The sequence below is a fragment of the Mus musculus genome, chromosome 18 (assembly GCF_000001635.26).
Source record: "Mus musculus strain C57BL/6J chromosome 18, GRCm38.p6 C57BL/6J".
NCBI lineage: Eukaryota > Metazoa > Chordata > Mammalia > Rodentia > Muridae > Mus > Mus musculus.
The window spans coordinates 26,062,716-26,082,437 of record NC_000084.6 but is presented as its reverse complement, the minus strand read 5'-3'; the positions used below and the strand labels follow the sequence as shown (position 1 = coordinate 26,082,437).

The 19,722-nt window shown below is 40.4% G+C and overlaps 1 long non-coding RNA gene across 20 annotated transcripts in view; it reads right to left on the bottom strand.

Annotated features, from left to right (window-relative positions):
- Positions 1–19,722, bottom strand: part of Gm33228 — a 395,277-nt gene that overhangs the window by 134,118 nt on the left and 241,437 nt on the right. For 19 of the 20 annotated variants that reach the window (XR_877236.3, XR_003952589.1, XR_877240.3 and 16 more), the window contains one exon: positions 11,267–11,503. The exons of the other annotated variant lie outside the window; for it this stretch is intronic. This is a non-coding gene — a long non-coding RNA (predicted gene, 33228). The remainder of the gene's footprint in view (positions 1–11,266; positions 11,504–19,722) is intronic. 20 annotated transcript variants of the gene reach the window in all.

Here is a 19,722-nt window from a genome sequence, read left to right as displayed (position 1 = left end):
CCTTTAAGCCCCAGCAGAGAGAAACTTCAAAATTAGCCACTCCAGGTGGCTATACAGAGCCATTGAAACAGCTATGTCTAGTAGTCCATTACTTCTAACCTCCCTCAGGACAGCAGCTACTGACTTGCAAACAACTGAGCAGAGCCAGCCTTCCCTAGTCTATTAGCCTTTGAAATTCATTCAAAATACTGAGTAAGTATGCAGTTTTCCAGAGAGAAAGTCTGTGACAAAATCATATCCAGAGGAGGTCTAGAGCTATAGAAGTCAAGGCTCTGAGGAAGAAGAGCCTTACTGTCAGACAAAAAAGAGTACAGCCACCACAGCGGCTCAGGAGAAATGATATCGAAATACGAGGTTAAGAAAACCTGGATGCCAGCCTTGATTTTACCATGGCAGATGGTGACCTTCTTCAAGGGATAACAATGCTCTTACTACTCTTTCTGCAAGCCTTGGATATTTTTCTTTCAGAAGGATGCTAAAACAACATAGCAGCAAAGTCTATACCAGGCACTCAGTAAAACTATCTGTACTTACCCAGGCCAGAATTCGATAACTCCTTTTAATCTGAAGGGAGACTGTTCACTTCTTCACAAGCCTTTCCACATATAACCCAGTGAACTGGCATTATTTCGGTCTAGAGTGGCACTCATTGTTACTCTAGAATATTGCAGTTTTCCATGCAGTTTCCATTCTTCCACATACCCCCACCCCATGTATCTGGTAATAGATCCCAACAGTTGTATTTTTCCTATTGTTGGGGCTTGTGTAAATCTGATGCATAGAACACATTTAACTTAGAAGCATTTGATGCTTAGAAAAGCTTTAACAGTAAAATTGCTAGCCATAGGCATGTTTGGTTGAACACTTCATTAAGCCATAGGACCCTTTGCCTGTGCTTCAATACCAACTAGGTCAATGTAGCTCAAACATAGTATTGAACAATGCCAGGCCACTACATGGTGGTTATAGAGGCTTTTTGGTCTATGGTGGAAACCCTTGCTGAGGTTCCTTTCTAGCCAAAGACCACATCCAGCTTTATCTTTTCCTTCTGTACAGGACTCAGAAACTCTCATCACTACATCATCTCCTTGCTAATCAGGTATCTGGAGCATGCGGTACTTTTGGGGCAGCCTGTGTTGCTTTCTACTATAGGCTTGCCCCTATCCTCATCCCTCTTCCGAGTGCCTTCCAGAAGCACATTTGTTAATCTTAATGACTACTCTCTTAGTTCAGGCTGTGACAGCAGGGTCTCAGAGATTGCTGGATGGCTTATAAGCAAGAGAAACATTTTCTCACAATTGTGAAGACTGGACATGGGAGATCAGCATTCTGGTGATTTGGCCTCTTTCAGGTTGTAGACTATTGGTTCTTACTCTTTTCCTAAGACAAGAAGGAAAGCAAGAGATATCTTGGGGACTTCAATATAAAAGCACCAATCCTATTCATTAGATTTGTACCCTAATGATTTAATTATCTCTCATAATTCTACCTTCGATATCATCATATCAGGTGTTAGAAATAAAGTTAAGTCTTTGCCATGAGGATTTTGGAGGAATGTGAGCAATCAATCAGAGCTGTCAAAGACACGGAAGCATCTTTGAAAATTCACACACGGCAGAGTCTCCTGTGCCAAGGCTGAGCTGTGAGCAACGCTGAGGTAACAGAGAAGCCAGATTAGACTGAAGCAAGAGCCACCATTCTTTTACTGAGAAGGTCAAACCAGGGAACTGACCAAGAGATGAGAGGGGTGACCTGGACACAAGATCTCATGCACTCTGTCCATCACTTACCCCACGGAAGAGATCACTCTATGGCAACCAAAGCCCACTGGTTCACAAGATCAAGGGTCATTTCCTAGTGTACCATATCAGCTTGTGCCCTCATTAAACAGGAAATTACACATATGCATGGGGTCACCAGTCTATCCATTAAGGAAAAATAGGTTTTCTGAGAAAACGAATATCATTAATTTACCCTGAAATTTTACTGGGGGAGATTCTGTTGCATTTGAATACAGATGGGAGATAAAAGATGCTGGAGCACTCCACTCACACTGTTATTAATGAAGTAGGATACATAAAAGGCCCATTAAAATTCCATAGCAGCCTCATAAGCATCTTTCACATCTTAGTCACTTTCATGTCTTAAGAGCAGCATTTCCATAAGGAGGTGCTGGCTGCTTACATGTACAGACACACACACACACACACACACACACACTTGATTGTTAAATAATTTTTTCTTATTTGTTGAAAATCGTTTCTATACATTCTATTTTGACCATATTTCCCCTCCTCCTATTCTCCTCAGATCCTCCCTACTTCCCTACCCATCCAACTTTATTCTCTCTCTCTCTGTCTCTCTGTCTCTGTCTCTGTCTCTCTCTCTCTCTCTCTCTCTGTGTGTGTGTGTGTGTGTGTCTGTCTGTCTCTGTCTCTGCCTCTGCCTCTCTCTCTCTTTCTCACACACACACACACACACACACACACACACACACACACACACACACGAATCATAAGCACACAAAACAAACAAATCCCTACAAAAAGTGAAACCAAATATGCAAAACAAAGACCATGATTATACAGCCTCTCTTCATCTATTAAGTGCTTAGGTAGGTAAATCCTGAGCACAGCGAGTGGGCCAGGCACTGTCCTAGTTACTGGATAAATTAAATCTGGGAAGCCTACACCTTTGTGAAGAAAATAATGGGGCAAATAGATTGGAGAATGGAGTCCTGTGGTCCTGACAGTGCAAGTTAAGAGTATTTAACCCAAATATGGAACAAGAGAAACAGGCTAAGATTCTAAATGAAAATCTGAAGGAAAACTGAGACTTATTTCACAAAAAAAGGATAAATAAAAGTAGACAAAAAGAAAGAGAGAAACAAATGAACAGGGTGATACAGCTTCAGGGAGCTGCATCCCAAAAGACTTCTGGAAATCCTGATAAGATAAGTCTTCCTGAAAGCAATGAACTTTGATCTGGGTGTTGAAAGCCATGTTTACAGAGTTCCTTTAAAAAGGTAAGAGACCCAGGGATGTACATTCCCGACAAATGGCTGGTGCTGCTTACTTCTCACAGTTTATTATTTACTCTTCCATCTCCCTACGTTCTATATTTTAATAGATCCTCTAGTAACAAAAGTGCTATATTAAATGGCTTAAGCCTTCGAGGAGTCCTACATGAATTCGTCCTATTTTCACAACTTAACGTTTGAAAACTGACCTGTGATTAGAAAGCAATTCAGATCATGCATCCAAAATATTGGTGGGAAATAAAAGCCCCTCTCTGGCTTCATAAACCATAACTTTGAAAAGGAAGTAGTGGAATCCACACTTTAGAAAAAGGAACAAATTGAGCATTTCCTCAAGCCAAAGGCAGACCAGGCACTACCCCAGTCTCTCTCTTACTGCTGGAGACTGTACCTGGTCACGTGCTGCAACCTGAGGTTGTGATGGTTGGAGATCAAGTCTGGCTGGAATGTACACTGGCTGTATAATGTAGACATCTGACAATCTTGAACTTCAGCTATTTAAATGAAAATTGGAATGCCCACCTTACATGGTAAAGTAAAACATAGTAAGTGATACCTCGGTGTAATCATTAACTCTTTTCAAATGAAAGAAATTGCATTGTAATGTGTGCCAAACACTTCTACAAACCGTGGTGGGGTGGCTGTGAGCGAGCAGAGCAGTGGAAAGGTTTTAGGAGAAGGCAAATGTTACCCAGTACCTGTTAAGCCTTGGGGAGACCAACTTTATGGATTTCTTTTTACTTAAGTGGAGTCTCCCCACCTAATTCATTCATTCCTTTAGAAAAAATGGCAGCATTGTGCTTGATAATTATGCTCACATTGCCTAGAATATCTCTTTTTCTCCTCAAAGCTTTGTCTTTAGCTAAATCCATCTTTTAGCACTGAGAACCTTCCATTACCTGTAATAAAGTCATTTGCCCACTCACTCATTCATCTTTGTTGTGTGGTAGTCGGAGACTTCACCTTATACCGAGATCATTTTCCTTTTGTGTATCTGATTCTTCCTGGAAAATGGGGATCATATCTGCTCTTTATAAACACATCAACAGGAAGAGGAAGCCTAATAATCTAATAAACATTTGTTGAATGAAATGCATGTGCTGTTATGTCACTTACAGCATGATCAGTGATCACAGTCTCAGGAAATCTGAAGTGTTCCTCAGAACAGCCCTTGATGTAAGTAGAAAGGAATATATTTTAATTAAAATTTAGAAATATGGGACCAAACTAAAAATGCCATGTAGACTTCAGTTGCTTCTCCTGATCAAGGATATTTAGCTCTCCAAAGAAGAGTCACTAAATTTCCACACTGAGAAAGAGATGAGGTAGAGAAAAGATGTGGTGTTTCTTGTAAGAAAGAAAAGAGACAAGAGTTGCGAGTCGCAGTGTTCTCAGGGAAGCTTTAACAGAAGAGCTGTGGCACATGCCTTTAGTCCCTCCTCCAGCACTCAGGAGGCAGTGAATCTCTGATTGACACCAATGTTGCTCTTGTATTTTGATGCTAATTCGACTTTGGAAAGGGTTGTAGAAGAGGAGTGAATCATGTATACAGGTGCCTTGTGAATATTCTCCCCACCTTAACTTTTCATAAAAAGGCTAGAGCCAGTCAGTGATTGGGCAGTAGAAGGGAAGGTGGAAATGAAAAGTTTGGAGGAGAAGGAAGAGGAGAGGAGAGGGAGGAATGATGGAGGAGGAGGTAGAAGGGAGATGGAACAGAAGCACAGGGTTGGAGAAACCGGAAGTTATCTGGAATCTCATAGATGAAAAACAGAGTAGTGTAGTGATAGATCTGCTGAATTGAAGTGTGTAGCTTGTCTTCCTATTAATTGAGGAGTTGCTTCCTTTGACTGGGCCTTTTTGGGTTGGAGATTTAACGCAACAGACCAACATGATCTACAAATCGAGTTGTAGGACAGCATGGGTGACACAAGAAATGCTGTAATTAAATTGCAATTTCAAAACATTTAAGGGACTACATGTTATAGATTATGTTTTTATAAAATATCCTTAAATATTAAAATACAGTTTTTATCCATTAAAATATACAATGCTTTCTATTTATCTGTATGTTTTTCACTGTTCCTCTCTCTCTTTGAAAATGACAAAGACACACACACACACACACACACACACACACACACATACACACAGGGTGAAGGGAAGGCAAGAGAGAATGAGAAGCAGCAGCAATTTAGCTTAGTCTTATTTATCAACAAAATGAAGACATTATTTAACTAGACTGGCATATAAAATATGTACAACTAACTCTCATCCTTGTTGCTTGCAGAAGTTTGTAGTCTTCTCCCAGTTGCCTTTGGAATAAAATGTAGAACACTCAGCTGCTCCAGCACCATGCCTTCCTGGATGCTATCATGCTTCTCAACATGATGGTAATGGACTGAACCTCTGAATGTCTGAGCTAGCTCAAATCAAATGTTGTCCTTTGGTAAGAGTTGCCTTGGTCATGGTGTTTCTTCACAGCAATAAAACCCAAACTAAGATAGAAGTTGATAACGGGGACCGAATACTGCTGTGGTAGGCCTGACCATGTTTTTGATTGGATGAATGTGGATTTGGTGACTTTGAATTCAGAAATCAGTGTAATGTTTACATGAGGCTTAATAAGCCATCTTAGTAGAAATATGGAAGATATTGGAGCTGATGGTTATTTGAAGTGTAGGATCCTGGATATAATGTTTCAGAGGAAAAGAATTTTAGTGTGTGACCTAGAGACTATTTTTTGATATTTTGATGAAGAATGAGGCTGCTTTTTTGCCCTTGTCCAAAGTGTTGGCCTGAGGCTAAGGTGAAGAGATTCATATTAATTGCAGTGACGAATTACTCACAACAACCCAGTTTAGACTGTGCCCTATGGCTCTCTTATGAAGAGAGTTTTGATCAAGCACAGAAAACTGAGAAAGGAAGAATATAAAATGTATGGTTCAAAGATTAAAGGGGCATCAGGAAGTGAAATGTAACTAAATCCTGTGTTCAAGGGTATTAAGTGGAATTAAGTGAGTATTGGCCTTGGGGCAAGATCTCACCCAGCTAAGCTTATTGTTCATATTTTTAGCTTAACAAGGGACAGTTATATCATGTTTAGTGTTATTATTACCTAGCTGTTGTTTTTATTTGGACTTTTAATCTAAAATGAACTACAAACTAAAAATGGAAGTCACACCTGTGATCCAGATCTTGAAGCTGGAAGACCCATGACTTTAATTCAGATATTGAAGAATAGTGCCTATGAAAAGCTTAAGTTCTGGTATGGTGGTAAACAACTTTACTCCTAGAAGACAGAGACATGCAGCCCTCTGAGTTCAAGGTTAGTTTGCAGAGCAAGTTCCAGAACAGCCAATCTTAGACAGTAAAGGATATAATAGAACAAGGTGTGTGTGTTGGGAGGGGGGGGGCATGTTCCAGCCTCAGCAAGCAGCATAACTTGGCAGTTTCAGTCATGTTGCTCTGGCTTTAGAGTCAAGAATAGAAGGGACTACTGGGACAATTAATACTAGTTATGGGAAGCTAAGAAATTAGCAGTGATTTTGAAAAGACCAGTATCACTGAGGTGAAATCTTCTGGAAGTATTTTCTGAGAGCACAAAGAAACTATGTTACAGACATAACCAAAGCTGTACACAAACTGCAGCAGACCTTGGTAATGGTAAGCATCATGCAGGTGGTACTGGTTTTGAAGGCATGAAGAGTTCATGGAAAGTAGCTGAAGCTTAGAGCTATGTTGGCCCAGAAAGACCATTGGAGAAGATGCAGACTCAGTTGCAGTTGATGGCCCAGGACTGGAGGGTTCATACAAAGAAGTTGAGGCTTGGCATCATGAAGAGAACCTATGAGAGGCTATTGGTGATGCTTAGTTATTGTAAAACACCCCATCATATTGGAGATGCCAGTACCATGGAATGACTACCAAGAACAGCCGTGACAGTGGAGTGAAGTCAACCAAAGCATAGAGTGCTAAAGAGAAAAGAGATGGCGAAGTGATCCAAGCCTTTTAGAGAAGCCCAGAAGATCATGTGTGAATCCCAGGCATTGGAACAAGAAGATATGAAGTTGAACTTGCCATGGAGACCCAAAAGTGGTAGAGATTCTAGAACCAAGGTGGAACTGCCCTGGAAAGTGGCTCACAGGGATAGGAATTAGCCCAAGAGGAAGTACTGTGTTGCAGTCAACAAAGTGAGTTGGACATCTGACAAGGAGATACAGAGTTTGGAGTTAGCCCAGAATTCTTTCTTTCTTTCTTTCTTTCTTTCTTTCTTTCTTTCTTTCTTTCTTTCTTTCTTTCTTTCTTTCTTCCTTCCTTCCTTTCTTCCTTTCTTCCTTTCTTCCTTTCTTCCTTTCTTCCTTTCTTCCTTCCTTCCTTCCTTTCTTTCTTTCTTTCTTTCTTTCTTTCTTTTTTTATCTTGATTTTGTTCAAAATTTCCTCATTATGAAGTTTTGGGATGGTAATATATGTCCTGTGATGTTGGAAGTATGTAGTCTGCTATTTTTATTTTTTTATAAAATCCCCTATTTTATAGAGTATTACAGTTAAAAGATTGCATGGATCTCAGAAGAGACCTTCAACTTTGGACTTTCAACATTGTTGAGACTCCTATAGATTATGAGAACTTTTAAAGTTAGACTAAGTAGATTTTACACATGGCTAGGTATGTCTCTCATAGACTCATGAGTTTGAACAAACCTATTGGGGCCAGTGAGTGGAATATGCTGGTTTTAACATGCTTGGCGGATAGGAATTGGCACTATTAGGAGATGTGATCTTGTTGGAGTAGGTGTGGCCTTGTGGGGGAAGTACATCGCTATGGGGCTGGGCTTTGAGATCTATGCTTAAGCTCTGCCCACTTTCAGGACAGTCTCTTCCTGGTTGCTTGCAGAAGTCAGTATTTTATTCTCCTGCTTGCCTTTGGAACAAGATGTAGAACTCCTCCAGTGACATGCCTGCCAGGATGCTGCCATGTTTCCTGCCATGATAATAATGGACTAAAACTCTGAACCTGTAAGCCATTCCAAATTAAATGTTGTGAGATACACACACACATATGTGTGTGTGTGTGTGTGTGTGTGTGTGTGTGTGTGTGTGTCACCTTCAAATAGATACAACTTGCCATTCACTATCCTTCCTTTGGTAATTAGAAAGTAGAAGGTGGGGTATTTTCATATTGAAAGTAACTTAGTGAGGGCCATGTACATACTATTTTAACTAAATTCCTGTGATTGATCTGACATAAATGGAAACAAGAGACATTTCCTGGGCTAGAAAACCATTTAAATGGATGAAGTGCTTGTAAATTGAGGAAGAGAGCTCAGATCCCCCAACACTCACATTCATTTTGAGTCGGCATGGTGGTGAACCTGTAATCTTGGCACTGGGAAAGTGAAGATGGGGGATTCCCAAGGAAAGTGAGCTAATCAAACCAGGCACTTTGATGCCCCAGTGAGGGAGGATTCCTGATGGTCACCCTCTCAGAGGCGAAGGGGTGGGAGGGAAGATGGGGATAGAACTCTGAGAAGGGTATTGGGAAGGAGCAATATTTGAGGTGTAAATGAATAAAACAATTAATTAATAAAAATAAATAAAATATGATTAAGAGCTTTTTTTTTTTAAGGAGGAGATTTGGAAGCAAATACTGAGCCAAGAAAACCAAGGAAGCAGGTTGTTATAATATCTGTGAATCAAAAGTATTGAAATGAAAGTATATGTATGTCTTTTGGCTAAGTGCATTATCATTCTTAACTTTTGTCAACATGATGTAAAGCTAGACAGACATGGAAAAATGAGAAACTCATTTGGAAAATTGCTTCCATCAGATTGGTTCATGGCTATGTCTGTGGCTATGCCTTTTTACTTACAGTTGAAGGAAGGCCCTCCACCATTGGTGGTGCCATCCTTGTGCAGGTGATCCTGAGCAGCATACGAAAGCTAATTGAACAAGCCAGAGAAATCAAACCAGTAAATAGCATTTCTTTTGCCTTAGTTGTCTTAGTTGCCTTCTCTTACAAATGAATTCTTTCCTTCCCAGGTTGCTTTTGGTCAAAGTTTAGCACAGTAACAGAAAGTGAACTAGTACATTTGTCCAGGCACAAGTATGCATGTGTGTAGGCTTGTTTATATGTATACACAAGTTTATATATTATGTGTATGTTTCTGTATCTATAAAGCACACACTTGAAGTTGACTAGAGGAGCCCTTAGAGTACATGATACATATGATGCTAAGGGTTGGTAACATTTGGGAAGCCTGGGACAAAATACTTGCAGGAAAGGAGAGAATTGTAAGCACATGGCACACTGAACTTAGCAGAGATCTGGGATTGAGACTAAGGTCAATCAAAAGTGAGTTAAGTAGAAGGATGCCACAATGATTAGAAGGGGAAGGAAGACCCCTGGGAACACTTTTCATTTGCTTGGATATGGAAAGGAGGATTGAACAGTAAGGTAGTCAGTAGTAGAATAAGGGGAATCAATGAAGAGTTTATAGATCAGAAGAACATGGTAAGAACCAATGGTCAACCAAACTAGCATTTGAAGTTGGTGGCAATGGATAGAATCACTTTGAAGTTACACGTTTAATTTCAACATTCACTAACACACACACACACACACACACACACACACACACACACTCCTGGTCATTCTACCACTAGAAGCTTATTCTTAAAATCTCCTTTGTTCCTCAGAGAGCTTCTCTTTGAAATCAAATATTGGGAGAGAGCTAGCACCTTCATCTTAACCAATGGTCCAGGGAAGAAGGGATGTTCATGAGCCATGATGCCAAAAAGCTCTCACAGGAAATCAGGCCCCTACAGAGAGGGATTTGTGTGAGAGCCTTAAGAAAGATGCCAGAAACGTGCTGCTGTGCTCTGGGGGCAGCCAAGGAATGATCCAGAGCCACCCAGGCAATCAGAGCTATCCCCATGTGGTAGGAGCATTTAATCCAGGGCAGAGAATGGCTGGGAGAGGAGGCAGGGGGGGGGGGGGGGGATGAGCGTGAAGGATTTTGCCCAGAGCCAACCTGAGCACATCAGGGACCAACAAAAGAGCAATTTCCTTAATCTCCAGCACATTCTGCAGGGATATTATAAATACTGTAATGGCTCAAGACTGAGGCCCACGTGGAGATACATCATCTTCCTGCCCAGAGTGAATGGAGCTCAAAGCCACAAGCCTGCTTTGCTTCTTGCTTCCCTCACCCATCAGGTTACAGTCAGCATTGATGTCAGTACCACTTTCCCTGATGGATGAATGGACCCCTGATTTTTTTCAGCAGTTATTCTATCCATCAACACAGGAGAAATACAAGGCCAGTTTCAAGTGACTCGGCTCCAGGGCCAATTACAAAACTCCAAACGTTCTGTTAAAGGCCCTCATTTAAGGGATCCATGGGTGACAGTATCCATATCCCCACCCTAGTTTCTGGGGTTGCTTATTTCTTAACAAATCATGTATAATTATGTAACACTGGGGGCCATGCACTACAGATCTGCAAAATAGATCGCTCAACAACACCATGGTAAGGACTCAGTTGCACATTGCTGTTCCAGTACTGATTATGACACAGACAACCTCTTGATAAGCACTGCTCACAGACATTCTAACTCTTCTAGTCAGAGCAGATAGCCCCACAATGGTTTATTTTGAGATCTAGAATGATTATATGATTTTTATGGGAGAATTAATTGTTTTGGTCTGTATTTGAATGTACCCCCCATGTGTTCTGCATTTGAACATTTGGTCTCCAGCTGGCAGTGCTATTTGGGAAGGTTGTGGAAGCTTTAGGAAGTAGAAATTTGAGGTTCCTAGAGACATGTCTCGAGGCTTGATACTCTACCTTCTGATCATTCTCCATTTCCTGGATATAAATACAATGTGATCACCAGGAAAACCTGTCCCTGTAACCATGTCTTCCCTGTTCACTGCCATGCCATGTCTTTTCTGTCTTTTCTGCCATGATGGAAAGATCACGCCAGAGTGAGAGTCAGGTCAATTCCCTCCCTTGAATTCATTCTTGTCAGGTGTTTAGTTTCAACCAGAAAAGTAGTAAACTCATAAGTTATTTCTCAACTTTATTTTGTTTTATACAGAGTAATTATCTATTTATCCAAATGCAATGTCATCGAACACCTATTATGAACAAGTAATTTTAGCTATTATTATGTAATCATCTCTGTATTAAACAAAACTATTTTACAAAAAGACGAAAAGTCATACTAACTAGACATACGATGGCAAATGTCGGAGTCTAGGAAGCACTGAAAACGTGGCCATTTCGGCATCTGTTCTATAACCTTAGTGCCTCTTATATTCCTCCTACAGGAAGGCATCATCAATTCCAGGACATAAGTCATGCTCTTTCAGTAACAGTCCAAGTCTTCCAGACACTTGGGATCCAGAGAAGTTCCGTCATGGCCCCTTAGAGCTTCCCAAAGTTTCTTTCCTGGAGTTGTTCCATCTGGAAGGGAAAATGTGTTTAAAATAATATTTCAAAAGACAATGTTTCCTCTGCTCCATATAACAGCTGGTGATATTTGCTATGACTTTCTCGGTCTCCCTAGACTTTCTTATTTCTTATTAAATAGCCCCATATCTTTCATTTTCCCCATATGTTGAAATATATTTAAAAGGCTAAGTTTGAACCCAAAGTTCAAGCTGTTCCAAACTGGTAGTAATAGTCAGAACTGCCAGTCACATGGAAGTAACAAGGATTTATTGCCCTCAAGAGATCTAAAGTGAACAGTAGATTCGGAGCTTGTCAGGAGACCCAACAGCCCCATCTAGCACTTTGTAAGTTTAGCTCTTGAGTCTATCTAGCTATTAGTTTGTATTAATGTACTTTTTTGTGTTTTCTGCTTTCTTAAAACTATATTGTACTATATTCTCCAACATAAAGCAAGAATAGGAGAAAGAGGCTGGCTTGGTGGCTATCCTACTTCAAGCTACTCCAATAAAGTTTCATAGCCAGTGCTACTTATAAAAGCATACAAATTTATTTCTCATAGCTGTGAAGGTTAGAAGTTCAAGGTCAGAGTGACCCTGTACTTCAGTTGTTCTTCTGTGTGTCACACTGAAAGCAAAAATACCTTCTTATGTCTTCTCAAGGAGAGAAAGGAAACTGTGTTCAGCCTTTTAAAATGTCACTAATCCAGCTGAGGAAACCTAATTACCTTGCAATAGCTCCACTTCCTCATGACATCATTTCCGTACTTGGGAACTAAACTTAAGGACTTAAGGGAGACACTTTCAGTCAGCAAGTATTTGCCGTATTTGCTGAACTCATTCAGACCTCTTCCATGACATACAGTTTGCTCTATAATTAAATTCACAAATAATGCCTTTCATTCGTTGGCTGATTCTTCACCTCAATGCATAGCCCATCCTAATTATGTTTTGATTATTTTCTGCTGAAAAGTTCTATGTTCTCTGATTAGGAACAACAACCTCATAATTATTATAAGAAAAGATATAAAGTCTTTGTGATAGGATCACATTTTATATAGAATTTTTTGAACACTCAGAGCAACAAAAATATCACAATCAAAATAGAGAAAATTCAGAGATAATTTTTAGCAAGGACAGTTAACTCAGATTCTGAAGAAACTAAGTGTGGAAATTCTATAGAAAAAGAGGATGTCAGAAGTATGAATATGGAGACGGTAAGTGAGAAGAATTTATCCTGATGGCCACTGTCATGAGATGTCTACTTGGGTGGGAAACCCTGAAGCCAGAGCTTGACTGAGGTGTTTACCAACATTCAACTCCACCATGGTGAGGGCCCCAGTAGAAGAAGGAAAGAAAATAAAAGGGATTAGTAGGTTTCAGAGATCATCTCTGTTAAGAATCTGAAAGAAGATAAATGCTAGCACTTTCTTGGCCCAAGGATAGGTAATTAGAAGAATATCAATATGTAAATACGCTGTTGATTTGTTCAAGACAGCTACTTTCTCCTGTCAGAGTCATGCTGTTAGTGCAAAATAAATTTAAGCACACAAAATAAAGCATACAATGCTGTTCTGATCATTTTTAGGGTAACAGGGAATATCCAAATGTATCTATAAAACCAGGTACTACATGACAGAAGCATAAAACTCCTATGAAGCAAGTAGATCTTGCCTGGAAACCTACATAGGTCTGTCTGTTCCCACCTCACAAGTAATACCAGTACAATACAATGGTAATATGATCTACTACTCTCTGGATGGGTAGAAAGTGAGTGTCTCATAAGGAAAGAGAAGAAATTGAAGGTTACGTCTTCATGGTAAGCAAGGATGAGGCAAAGTCAGAATGTTTCCAGGGCCAGGCTGTCTAGCATCATCTTATAGAAGATACCAAGAGCTGCACATGGATCTTGAAACTCTTGGTTATGCCTACCATGAAATAAGACTGATTATGCCATTCTCAGCTGATGCCTAAGCCAGTAGTTTTTTCTTGTTAGGGTGAAAGGAAGAGGAAGGAACTGGTAGTAGGAGGCAGGATAATATTGGAAGAAAGTTGAAGGAAGACAGGTGGTCCTTCCCTATGCTAAGCATTCATGGAAGCAAGAAAATCTTCCCTGTCTAATATACCTAAAAGCTCCTCCATTTATGAAATAACGGAATTCCAATGGATCCCTATGCTATTTTCTATTTTCAAATTATTGGAAGTATTTGTGTGGGGTGTTTTTTTATATAAAATATGTAAGTTTCTTAGAGACTGAATTTGAGAGAAGACATACGTTAGCAACTCTTAAGCTGACCCATGGATAGGTAATTTGGAGTATGTAGGATGACATCTTATCTTTCCAACCCCTCTTCTCTGAGGCACATGATGGCAGGAACACTTCCCAGTACATAATGGCTGTGAGCCTTAGATAGAGCTTCCACACCTCCAGGACATCTGCACAGTGTACACTGGAAAGGGTAGAGGGCTGTACTGAGAGCAAAATTGGATAACCCTACTCAGACAGAGCAAAAGAGAGAAGATGCTCCTCTAGCTGTCAATCAGCTGAGACATTAAGATACACACACACACACACACACACACACACACACACAAACAAACAAAAATAACCTTTAAGTTTGGAGGAAGATTTACCAAGTAGACCTCCATTCAGCATCGAACGCTGTATCCTTGAATGAGATTCAAAACTTAGAAGCAAGAATGAACAAGGAAGCTCATGAGGCTAGAGCTGACAGAGAAATTACTTCTCCAGATGGAGGTGAACACTAAGAATAGAAATGTCTATAGCTACTCTAATGACATTGTGAGTTTTTTCCCCATGCATTAGTCATTATACTACACCATGAACCTAGGTTTTAGGCACAGTAAAGGGAGTAGAACCAAGGAGAGAATTCTGTGGTGCAGCTGGGGATTCAGCCACAGTGCAGAAAATGCAGAGGAAAGAAGCCTTATTCACCAGTATTTGTTTGCCTAGGTACTTCTCCAGTGTACAGGGTAATACAAGCAACCAGGGCTGTGGAGTCTTGCCTAGAAGAGAAGGAAAGGGCTAAATACTAAATTAATCACTTGCTAAAAACTTCTTCCTTCTGCCTAAGTTTTTGGGACACTAAGTATATATGGGAAAATAAATCTCTCTCTCTCTCTCTCTCTCTCTCTCTCTCTCTCTCTCTCTCTCTCTCTCTCTCTCTCTCTCTCTCCTCTTCCCCTTGTATGTATGTATCTGTATCTATTTCTGTTTCTCTGTGTGTATTTTCCCTAGAAACAAGCACAGAACTAGACATACCCTCTACTGTTTTATCCACAACCCAATGTGATTTTTTTTTAACCTCAGTTTTCCTAAGTCACTTGAAATAAACAGATTAGAATTGAATAAACAGAATTGAGCTTCAGAAGTGACCTGGCCATACACACACTAAAACCAACTAAAGAGACAGAACTTTTAACCAGATTAAATTAGCTCTTGCCCAATTGGTGCTATAGAGTTGAACATATACATCAACTCCAGAGAAATTCCTGTGATCAAAGAAAGTGTATGAAGGCATGTGACATCGAGATGTATCCTCTAGGGTTCCAGCAGTGAACATTTCCCTTCACATCCCCTCACATCTTTCCAGATACTCCTATGGACATGTGCTGTTATCTCCCTGTGCAACTGATATTCCAGGTTTTATGTATGAAATTTAGAGGAAAGGCAACGAGCCATGTGGTAGAGGAAATGAATTCTTTTTCCTTTTTCCTATTTGCTTTATCTATTTGGACTTCATGAAGAATACTTAACATTGAAGAGCTAACAAGGAAATAAAGAATTACAGGCCAACAAAAAGAAATGGTAAAAGGAAAATGGCTTCCCAGTTCCTACCTTGGCCACAAGGCCAGCATAGTGGCTTCAGGTTAAGGATCAGATCGTGGAGGAACAGGAAAGAGACCCAAAAGAAGGGCTTCAGAGGAAGGGCAGAGGGCCAGAAGAGCACACAGGGCATGCTCAAGAATGAGAATCCTGATTGGAAGTGCATTTGCCCATCTGATGGGGCCATAATTGCCGGTGGATTGAACTCTTGAACCCTGTTTGGAAGTGCGTGTGTTTTACCTATCTGATGGGGCCATACTTGTAGGAGGATTGAACTGATGAGGCAAGGAAGACCTTTTCCACTTACAGTCTCATCTTTCTTCCATAATCATCTGTGAGAAAAACATTAACTTAGAGATGGATAAATGGCTGGAAAACTCAAATCATCTGCTCAGTGAGTGTGGAGTCCTTGCACAAGAATCATTTATGGAGAGCATCTCACCACCAGAAAATCTAAATGTCCTGTGTATGCACTTTTCCAGATGCTAGAACAGATTTCTCTGACAAAAACATGGCAACTGAACACATCTCCCCACAGGTCCCATGTATAATGTATATCCTCTTCTAGAACACAGATAGACAGTCCAAAGTTAATTATGCAAAAGAAAGGCACCTATAGTGTTACTGGAGAGAAAGAGTTCTCTATGAACAAGTAAATTGAAAACGTTTCAAGGTGGGTATCTTGGCCTCTAGGTGCTCAAAAACATGAAGTCATGCTCTCTTGAAATGGTAGACACAAGCTCACTGGGAGAACTAGGATTTCCTCTGCACATTAAAAACTGGAAGAAGCCATGGGCTGGGTCTTCTAGACATTGTGATAGTAAAATAAACTAAGGACCAATGATGAAATGAACATGGCATGAGACAGGGTCACTGAGAACAAGTTATACTAATAGTTTCCTCCATATTTTGAGACTACTCCAGGCCCTGATTCTCACAGTCCACCCCTCCTTAGAGACTTCAGTAGCATCTTTAGTTTCCTTTAATCTATATTCCACTCCTGCACATTTCTGGGCATGCAGCATGTATTGACTTCTGCAAAGGTTGTTTGTCTGACCTAAATTCCTTAATAGACTCTTAACTGTGCCATGTCACTAATCAGCATGTCCTCCATATTAAAACTTTAGTGTGGGTTAGTTAAATTAACCAATTGAGTAATGGGAAAAGGTGTACTTGGACTACCTGTTACATGTGATTAGAGTGCCATTTTAAAAAATCTGAATTAGACTCAGAAACTTGTTAACATTTGAGAGCCCAGAGCTAATCTCACTGTACATCACTGGCCAGCACTCTCTTATCCCATAGAATTTCTCTGCTCTTCTGTTTCCTGAAAGCTGGGTGCAGCCCTGATCCAGCCTTCTCTCCTGTTTACAGAATACTTTCATTATTAGGCTCTCCCTAATACAAACAAATAGAATACTATGTAAATTCAAGTTTGCCTGTAATATACGGAGTATTTTTCCTTTATTTTGATAAGGTACATACATATCTATTCATGTCTACACATGTGCATATATGTACACACATATGTAGGACCAGATTCATCAGATGCTGTCTGCCATTTTTTGAAACATTGGCCTAGAATTTGCCAAGTACATTAAGCTGGCCCTCAGGGACATACCTGTTCCCAGCACTGAGATTAAAAGCATGAACCACCACATACCTGGTTTGTCTTAATATGTGTTCTGGGGATTGAACGTGGATTTTCATGCTTGCAAAGTAAGTGCTTTTGAGCTTTTAAGCAAGAATTGAGCCATCTTTATAGCCCAGTATGTGGGGAATTTTAGAAGTAGGCTCAAATAGGTTATGGACCTGATGTATAAAGAATAATTCAAATATAATGTGGAATAGGTTTTCATTTCTTTCCCTTTTCAAGCATATTTTCCTTTCACTAATATCAGTTGACACCAGCTGGTTATCCTGCATTTACCCTGCTAGCTCCTCCCCTCATCCTCTGTGCTGCTCCAAGCTGTCCAATCTCTGCTTTCCTGAAGCCCTGGCAGAAGATGGGAAAGAGAAAGACACAGCAGTCAAGGCCTGTTCCTGCAGCTCCTTTCTTGCAGCTCTGGCTTGGCAGTGCTGAGTTTTTCTACCCAGGGATCATTCCTCTTTAGGAGGGTATTCTCAGACCTTAAACTGGAAACATCTCCAGCTCTGGACCAACTTTGGGGAATGTTAACAACTTTGGGTGCTTTTACTTAATGTTACAAATCTCTACCCATTGGACAGAGTCTTCCCATCCTGATTCCCTTCAAGGATTCCAAAGAGCACACGTTTTCACTGTCCAAAGGCAGACTCAAGGAGCTTAAAGATGACTTTACATTTGTTTGCAGAGCCAGAATCAGTTTGACAGTTGAGCGATGCAGCGACACCTGCATACCTGGGCCAGTTAGAGAACTGTGTCAAAGTCCTAAGCTTCTGCTTCACTGACCAAACTGACTCATGCGAAGTTCCATTGAGAAGACTCTGATGAATCAGGGACAAATCTTATAAAAGGCAAACCCACAGATCCTGCCCAGTGGCGCAGGGAAAAAGGAGGCTCTTCGATGATCTTAGCCCTGATCTGTGCTTTTTGGAACTCACGCCAATTTCAGAAAGAGGAGTGACTATAAGAAGGTTTTGTTGTTTTGGGTTTTGTCTTTTTTTTTTTTTTTATTACTCTGACTTTTTCAAGAGCAAAAGAACTTGAATTCAACAGGGAAATTGAAGATATCTCTTACAAAGTCTCTTATTTTCATAGCTGAAATTTCAGGCCATAAACACAACTTGGCTCTTAGTTACTGCCATCAGATAGGTGATCTGTTATAAGGTTTTGTGGCAGTCATTTTCTCAAGCATACTGTTCCCTAAGAGAGATGCAAACCAGGTGTACACAGCTCACCAAGAATCGAAGCCTCCTGGTTCTGGATTTGTGTGAAAAACTCGAGTTCCCATTATGCTTTTAACTCTGTATACTCCTCTCCCTAGGAAAAAATGTTCTCTTCCATTGGCTCTTGATGTCCATGATAAGCAAGTTCATTCTTCAATGACTGGTTCTATATGCACACTGGTTACTTCTAACAATGACTTGTAAGTGGGTTCTTCTTGGGACTAAATAATGAAGCATATAGATTCCAAGTAGTGGGTCCCTTGACTTTTACATCACCTCATGCAAAGTCTAGGTAGAAAGGAAAGGATGCGTTTAAGACTTGGTGCTACTTTGAGAGCACTACACAAATTCAGATGATCCCATCCTGATTAACAGAAAACTGTAATGACACTGGTGACAATAATCAGGAAGTATTCCATCCTCTACCCTCCTCCCTTTAGAACCCATGTCTCAAAGGTTGGATGTGAGCTGCACATTAGAGTTCTGGATAAAGGCGTCTTAGATTTCCCTGAGCTTCTATAATGAACACAAGAACTCTGTGTGTGTGTGTGTGTGTGTGTGTGTGTGTGTGTGTGTGTGTGTGTTGCCTCCACACATGTATTCAGGCAAACACTGACTGCCTTCTGTCTGCAACAGGAAATGACTCCAAGGTAAAGCCCAGGGGGAGGCTTTTGCCGGCTGCAGGCTCCTGGGGTATAGCCATAACCATAAGGGCTGAGAGTTTGGGGGAAATGGCTTGCATTTGGGAGATGTTCTTGCATTTGAGGGGAGCATTTCTTCAGGCCATCATGGACCAATAAACAGTTCAATTTTTTCATTGTTCTAATTAATTTAATTAAGTTAACTTCCAAGGTGTGTTAAGAAGCAATGCCTTGGGTGATTAACTGTTCCCATATCAAGGTGTTTTCACAAACACATTTACTCTGATTAGTGTACACATTATTATGTAATTAAATACCTCACACAGAGGAATTTATTAGTGCCTCCTTGTCTTCTAACAAATAAAGCAGTCTTCAGAATCTCTTGGAAAAGTGATTCTGTTTGCTAGGAGAGAAGGACAGACCGACATGGTGATCTACATAGCTCAGGACTAAGAAGGCAGTTCCCTAAATTCCCACAAGGGTCTGGGCAGGACCAGGTTACCCTTTCCAATACCATAGCACCTCCCATGGTTATAGCCTGGCCTGTTTTGAACCATTTCTCTAACTTGCCTTTTTCTCTAACCTTTAGTCCTAAGAAATACATGTAGTAAACCAGAAGAACCCCTTTTACAAAGAAGGAAGGACTCTGCAGAGTAGAAACAGACCACCCCCCTTGTGCTCAACCTTCAGAGTTGACCTTCAGAAAAGTCGTGGTTCTATCCACTGCACGTTACATTTTGTTGACACCTTTACTGTGAGGCTCTCCCTCTACTACATGGGACTCATTTTGACAGATATGGAAACAAGTGAGTACTCATAAGATACTGGACTCCAAGACAAATTAAAACAGTGATTCTTTCTAGAAAGACCACCTTCTTA